The following is an 8,256-nucleotide window of genomic DNA, read 5'->3' as shown; positions in this document are numbered from 1 at the left end:
ATGAGCCTGTAAGTTTAGGTGAAAATGGCCTTAGGCTCGGCAAGCACGTGGATGTAAATTCAAGCAATTTGTCATTCATATGCACAAAGATATGAATAAAATCTCAACCAGTTGCCTGTTCAGGCACCTGTTCAAGCTCAAAAAGTGAACAAGACACAGCCCCTGTTCCCTAGGAGCTTGTCAGAGGAAGACAGGCAAATGCAGTTGCTGTTATGATACTGTGAGGGGAGGTATGCTGGGGTAGAGACAGGAAGCTCATGGCAGGGAGCCTAACTCATACATTTATTTTTTGGAGGAAATGTAAATTAGTAGGTAGAGGGTAGCTGAAGACAGAAAAAAGTAGGTAATGTGGAGGAAATGTGGGTTTCTATGGAAAGTAATCTCATAGGGTGACCTGACCATAAATTCCTAACTGGGCAGGTCATGTCAGGTAGTTACTCCCCAGGCATTTAACTTTTAATGAAAGGTTTATCTTTGTCTGAAGCACACCCGGTCCATTGTTTCTGTGCATCTAGATTAGCACAACTTTTAAATAAACCGAAACCATCCTCAAGTGAGCACATAATCTTGTTAACTATCCTGTAATCTAATCCCTGCCTTGCTTTCTCCCGCTTTCCTGTAATCTTCCTTACCTTCTCTCCTTAGTTTCAAATACAAAATGGTTACTGTTGGGAGCATTTGAGATCTTTTTCCCCTGCCATATGTGGTCAATTTTGGCTCAAATAAACTCTTATAGAAAGTATCAACAGGTTTGGATATTTCTTACGCTGACAGTAAGAAATGGAGCAGGTCAGTAAATGAAGGGAGAGATCGCAGGATGACAGGGCATGACTGAGACTGGACAGTGAAATTTTGTGTTTGAGTCTAAGGTAAAGATTCTTAATCATTCTTTTTTTAAAAAAATATTTTTATTGATTTCAGAGAGGAAGGTAGAGGGAGAGAAAGACAGAAACATCAATAATGAGAATCATCGATTGGCTGCCTCCTGCATGCCCCCTACTGGAGATCAAGCCCGAAACCCGGGCATGTGCCCCTGACTGGAATCGAACCTGGGATACCTCAGTCCACAGGCCGACACTCTTGTCTATTGAGCCAAACCAGCTAGGGCTTAACCATTCTTTTAGAGAATGTTTATCTCTATCACTGAATCCCGTAGATCAGGGATTGGCAAATTACAGCCTTTCAGGCCAGATCTGCCTGTCTTTCTGTGTCCCAAAAGCAAATAATGGTTTTTACATTTTCAAATGGTTGAAAAAAACAGGAAGAAAAATATGTCTATCTGAAATAGACTTGCGTCCAACACCTAGAACAGTACCAAGCAAGAACAGCAAATGGGCAGTACTTCTTTCATAGTAATTGTACCATTTTTAATTTGATCCTGTTTGTTGGAAGGGATGGTAGCAATTCCACCATGGATTTAATTCATCCCTGAAAATGAACATGTACTCATAATCTCTGATATCTTTTCACTGCTTTTCCTTTCCGGCCGGTGTGGCACAGTTGGTTGCTGGCTCAGTTCCTGGTCAGGGCACATGACCAGGTTGCTGGCTTGATCCCGGGTGGGGGGCGTACAGGAGGCAGCCAGTCGATGTTTTGCTCTCACATCATTGTTTCTCTCTCTCCCTCTCCCTTTCTATCTCTCTCTAAAAATCAATAAACTATTAAGAAAAAAAAAGAAAAGAAAAATAGGACCAATCCAGACCACTTTTCTTGGAATACATACACTAAATAGGGAATGCATATTTGCTACCACAGACATATACTTGTTTTTAGACAAGTGAGGAGTAATAGGAGAAATTATCAACAGTTCAGAAAACAATGATAAGCACAAGGGAGACTATTGCAGATCGTGTGGGCTAAATTATTATTTTTTTAAATACTGGAACGCTTCACGAATTTGTGTGTCATCCTTGTGCAGGGGCCATGCTAATCTCTGTATCGTTCCAATTTTAGTATATGTGCTGCTGAAGCGAGCACTGTGTGGGCTAAATTTAAAGCAGGCTTCAGGATTTCAGGGGTTGGGGGGGGGGGGAAGTGTACATTCCCAGGTCTATTTTATTAATTCAGGCACTTGGCTTATGCAAATTGCCACACTTGAAATTTAAAAATACATAATTTTGCCCTTTCCAGCCTTTAGGTGATCTATATAATTGAGCTTCCTTTAGTTTAGGGGTTTACTCTTCTTCTGGCAGATCCTTTTTGAGTTTTTGAATGTTAGAAATGCTATCTATTTCAAGACCAAATTTAAATCCAGAGCCCTTCCTTGAATCTATACCAGGTTCTCTTCTCTGAGCTAAGGATACAGCAGTGAAAAAGTCAGAAACTGGCTCCCCTGCGCTTACATTCTAGAAGAGGGAGAAAGCTTGGGTCCTCATCTGCCCTCATTTGCATAACCACATGTAGAGAGATGAGTCTCCTATTGATTTATGACTAGAGGCCTGATGCACGAAATTTGTGCAAGAGTAGGCCTTCGCAGCCTCGACTGCCCCATGGCCCCGCCCCCACCCACTGGTGGTTCTGAAAGGTCGCCTGGAAGGTTGTTCCACCGTCCGGTCTAATTAGCATATTAGCTCTTTATTATATAGGGTAATACAAGAGAGAAGTGCAATGTAGGAGTCCTCCCTGTTAGATGTAATGCTCTGGTGCTGGGACAGTGCTGAACTTGGCTTTCCGTGAGCTGGAGAACAAACTGCAAGAAAAGCGACAGCATCCCCTCTGCACAACGTCCAAACCGTTATCCTTGTCAGCCCATCACAGGTAAGTTTCCATCACTCAGAAAGTTTTCCTGGTGCAGAGGAATCAGATGTCCATGAAAGCTAAACAAAGAGGCTGGAGGAATAAGAAGGCACAAGAGGAAAGTCATTGTGACACTATTTGCTAGGAAGATGAATTAACTTTAAAGCGAGTCCATCTTGGGATCTAGTTAAAGGCATTCGGTTACTGAAATACCAAAAAGGCCTTGGGAAGTGGTGGCATGGATCCTGAATGTAAGATCTACCTTCTCCAATGCCCATTCTCATCTAGGCTTTTCCCCTGGAGATCTGCCCGTTTCTCTTCTCACTTGACTCTCTGCGACTGCTCATCAAAGTGGCTTTGGAACTCTGAAAATATTAGCTTAATAGTTTAACAGGACTGTGCTGTGCACTTGCAACTTGGTTAAGAATGACATCGTGTGTTATGTCTTTTCTTTTTTACCACAATAAAAACCATAATTAACAAAATAAATAATAAACATATTAGTTTACTGTTCCGGAATGACCAATTCAGAATATTAAATTAGGGCGTTATCACTATCCAATAAATGCACCAGGGGAATAGGTAAAAGTTGATGGATACCACCGAGCTTGATCCTTATAGTAGATACTAAAATTATTTTAAAAAAAAAAAGGTTGCTATAAAAGGTCACTTAATATTTAGCTTCTGTGTTTTTTTCTTTAAGAAGCTAAAATGCAGAACTTCTGAATAAGGATGAAAGTCTGAGCCTATGGTTTTATCTTTAAAAAGTGAAAATTATGCATTCATGGAATAATAAGAGTAGCTTTCAACATCAATGTTCTTTCTTTCTTTTTTAAAATGTATTTTATTGAATTTTTACAGAGAAGAAGGGAGAGGGATGGAGAGTTAGAAACATTGGTCAGCTACCTCCTGCACACCTCCTACTGGGGATGTGCCTGCAACCAAGGTACATGCCCTTGACCAGAATCGAACCTGGGACCTTTCAGTCTGCAGGCCGATGCTCTATCCACTGAGCCAAACTGGTTAGGGCTCAACATTAATGTTCTTGTCCCACACTCCCTAGTCAGTTTTTCCCCAGTACTTAAATTTAAGGAGAGGGACAGATTTGAATATTCACTGGAAAAGCAGAGTTGGTAGGAAGTTCTATGATGTACCAACAGTGAAAATATTCACATTAGTTTTCTAAAAAGCAAGGACAAAGGTTAATAAAGCATTTTCAAACTGGCTGAAATTATTTGCATTAGTTTTACATTTTTATTTTATTTTTTATTTATTTATTTTTTTAAAATATATTTTATTGATTTTTTACAGAGAGAAAGGGAGAGAGTCAGAAACATCGATGAGAGAGAAACATCGATCAGCTGCCTCCTGCACATCCCCCACTGGGGAAGTGCCCACAACCCAGGTACATGCCCTAGACCTGAATCGAACCCGGGACCCTTCAGTCCGCAGGCCGACGCTCTATCCACTGAGCCAAACTGGCTTTGGCTAGTTGTACATTTTTAAATATATAAAACACCCACCCTTTTCTGGAAAACATTCTTTCTGTGATTGATCCAATCATATTTTCCCATATGTCTTATAGTTGATAATTTGAGGAGGAAGGACATCTGACCTGAGCCGGGCTAATCAGAGATCTCTTAATGAATTTTTGAATTGACCCTAGCCAGTTTGGCTCAGTGGATAGGGTCGACCAGCAGACGGAAGGGTCCTGGGTTCAATACTGGTCAAGGGCATGTACCTTGGTTGCAGGCTCTTCCCCAGCTCAGGCCCTGGTCTGGGCTCATGCAGGAGGTAACCAATCAATGTGTTTCTCTCCCATCGATATTTCTCTCTGTCTTCCACTCTCTCTAAAAATCAATGGAAAAATATCCCCAGATGAGTATTAAAAAAGAATTTTTAAATTGAACATCAGAGAGAGAGAAAAACTCAATGTCTCTATAGAGGCAGGCAGACTTGGAGATTTGGGAGCTTCTGTTTTTTTTTTTTTTTTTTTTTTTTTTTGAGAGAGAGGAAGATACAGGAGAGAGAGAGAGAATTGATTTGTTGTTCCACTTATTTATGTGTTCATTAGTTGCTTCTCATATGGGCCTTGACTGGAGATCGAACCTCAATCCCCCCTCCTTAAGTATTCTCTATTAAGAGATAAGTTAATGATACTGTGATCTGAAAAGTGCAGCACATTCATAGGAGAAACTATAATCAGAAGAGAGATCAAGCTATGAGTATTATTAACAAGAAAGACTGGCACTTACTACAACTCCCTTGATCATACCAAATCAACTACTAGATTATAGTTAGAATTTTTGTAAGTTGTTAAATTGCTCCCCTTGTTCAGTAAAAGGTACAAATTCATTTATTCAACCAAACAGGGACTCAGTATCTTACAGGCTACATACAAATACACATACTATTTATACTCCTCTGCATGTTAGAGATTCTTATTTTTTGCTTGACACCCAATTTTCATATCGGTTTAATAAAAAATAATGTATATTTGTATAAATCAAATATAATGTAAAACAGCCATTCAGCCTTACGCCTGAAAACACACACACATTCCAAAGTGAAATTAAGCACTATTCATTAGCCTTGTAGGGGAAAGTAACCAATACATATGAGCCTAGCTAGGAGCCTGGTGGATATTTAAGACAAAAAAACCCAAACTTGAGCTCTGGCTGATTTAGTTCAGTGGTTAGAGCATCGGCCTGTGGACAGGTCAGGGTTTGAGTCCCAGTCAAGCGTACATTCCTAGGTTACAAGTTCTCTGGCCCCGGTGGGGGTGCATGCAGCAGGCACCCAATCGATGTGAGACACATTGATGTTTCTCTGTCTCCTCCTCCCCTTCCTTTCTTCCACTCTCTCTTGAAATCATTGGAAAAAATATCCTCTGGTGAGGATTAAACACACACACACACACACACACACACACACACACACACACACACACACACAAACCAACCAAAAAAACAAACCCGAGCTGTTTTTTGTCAGAAATAGAAAAGGAAAATATAATGATCAAGCTCAAGCTCATGATTTTCTCATTTTCTTTCCAACCTATTACCTTCATTACCTTAAGGTTCAAGAAGTTGAAAGGGTAGGGAGACAATACTTGTAAATGTCTTCTAAGGACTACTTCCCCTTACTGCACCCCATGCAGTATCAATCAGGTCCTGTCAGTCCTGTCAGAATTACCAAGAACCGGATCTCTGGTTTATAAAGAAGGTACATTCATTTATTTTCAATTTCAAAAGGAAAGCAGAGAAGAGGGGAAAGTAGTGAGGGATCGCAATAATAAAACTTTGGAGGTTTTAAAAGCAAGCTTGTTGATAATAAACTCCAGGTCAGTGTCCCCTTCTGTCTCAATGGTATTAAACTTGGGATCTTGCCAAACCAATATTTATCCAGGTGTTCAGATTCCAGGTCCTTAATGAAAAAGAAAAAAATGGTTTTATCTGCTGGCCAACTTTTGTTGTTGTTAATTCTCACCCCAAAATATTTTTTCCATTTATTTTTAGAGAGGGAGGGAGGGAAAGGGGAAACACCAATGTGAGACACATTGGTTGGTTGCCTCCCCCATGCATCCTGACGGGGTCGGGGATTGAACCTGCAACCAAGGTAATTGCCCTTGACCAGGAATCAAACCCACGACCCTCTGGTGCACAGGCTGACACTCCAACCACTGTGACATCTGGCCAACTTTTGTAATGGTGCATGATTATTTTCTTTGAGCCATAGGATTAGGAAGACTTTGCTACTTACAGCTCTGAATTCTTCAGTGATACTGATGTCTACACTGGAAAACAAAAACCAGGAACTGCCCTGGCCAGGTGGCTCAGTTGGTTGGAGTGTTGTGCTGTACACCAAGATTGCAGGTTTGATTCCCGGTCAGGGCACATACCTAGGTTACAAGTTTGATCACTGGTAGGGTCACATACAAGAAGCAACTGATTGATGTTTCATTCTCCCTTCCTCTCTCTAAAAATCAATTAAAACATATCCTCAGGTGAAGATTAAAAACAAAACATTCAGAAACCTTCATCACAATATTCAACAAAATCTCTGATTAAAGATGTAACTATAGTCCTAGCTGGCTTGGCTCAGTGGATACAGCGTCGACCTGCTGACCGAAGGGTCCCAGTTTGATCCTGGTCAAGGGCACAAGCCCAAATTTCGGGCTCAATCCCCAGTGGGGGGACATGCAGGAAGCAGCCAATCAATGATTCTCATCATTGATGTTTCTGTCTCTCTCTCCCTCTCTGAAATCAATAAAAAATATATTTTTTAAAAAATGTGACTATAAAGATGATTCAATGAAAATTTAAAAGAATATCCATGGGGTGGAGGCAGGAGTGGGCTGGAGGGGATCAAGGGGGGAAAAAGGAGACATATGTAATACTTTCAACAATAACGAAAAAAACAGAGAATATCCATATAAATTCAATTTCAGGATATAAAAGGTATTTTTAAATGAGACACAAAATCTAGAAGACAAAGGATGACAAGAGTTGACCACAGCCCTGACCGGTTTGGCTCAGTGGCTAGAGTCAGCCTGCGGACTCAAGGGTCCCAGGTTCGATTCCGGTCAAGGGCATGTACCTTGGTTGCGGGCACATCCCCAGTAGGAGATGTGCAGGAGGTGGCTGACCGATGTTTCTAACTCTCTCTCTCCCTTCCTCTCTGTAAAAAATCAATAAAATAATAATAATAAAAAAATCCTCACCTGAGGATATTTTTGATTTTTAGAGAAACAATGACGTGAGAAACATTGATGGGTTGACTCCCTATGTGCCCAACTGGGGCCCCTTTCCAAGATCCAAGTCCCCCTCCCACCCTGTGGGAATAGAGTGAAGGCCACCTGTAGGCAGACAGACCTTGGGAGCCTGGCCAGTTTCTTGGTCAGGGAGAATCTGCTTCTGAATTTGAGCCCAAATCATAAACAACCGCAGAGAAACAGCTTGTATTGTGATTTCAGTTCGAGCCTCTTGCATGAATTTTGTGCATTAGGCCTCGTGTTAAAATAATAGCACCCAGCTGCCCCATACACACCTGTCCTAATAAAACCGTCTCTCTCACGGTTTTCGGGGTTACTTCTTTGGAACCCACAATTTTGGGCAACTCTCTTTCTGAAGCAGAGCACCCTCCCTCCCTTTTCCTAAGTTCCAACAGCTCTTCTTTTGGCTTTTGTAACTTGTTCCCTGAGCCCAGGCAGCCCAGTTGGCTCACTTTTACCTTTGTGACTTTCTAAATAAACATTTGCTTGTAAAAATGAGAACATTTTGATTGCTAAATATAAGACACTGTTCTGAGTGCCTCACATGTACACATTTCATTTTTTTTTATATTTTATTGATTTTTTACAGAGAGGAAGGGAGATAGTTAGAAACATCAATGAAAGAGAAACATCGATTAGCTGCCTCCTGCACATCTCCTTCTGGGGATGTGCCTGCAACCCAGGTACATGCCCTTGACCGGAATCAAACCTGGGACCTTTCAGTCCGCAGGCCGACGCTCTATCCA

The 8,256-nt window shown here is 41.1% G+C and overlaps 1 non-coding gene across 1 annotated transcript; it reads right to left on the bottom strand.

Moving 5' to 3' along the window:
• Positions 1-1,873: 1,873 nt before the first annotated feature.
• LOC132211671 (U6 spliceosomal RNA) lies at positions 1,874-1,977 on the bottom strand. Its single transcript, XR_009447556.1, has one exon. It is a non-coding gene; the product is annotated as a U6 spliceosomal RNA (small nuclear RNA).
• Positions 1,978-8,256: the final 6,279 nt, after the last annotated feature.

The sequence above is a fragment of the Myotis daubentonii genome, chromosome 10 (assembly GCF_963259705.1).
Source record: "Myotis daubentonii chromosome 10, mMyoDau2.1, whole genome shotgun sequence".
Taxonomy (NCBI): domain Eukaryota; kingdom Metazoa; phylum Chordata; class Mammalia; order Chiroptera; family Vespertilionidae; genus Myotis; species Myotis daubentonii.
Note: the sequence above shows the minus strand (reverse complement) of the source record. Positions and strands in the feature narration are given on the sequence as shown.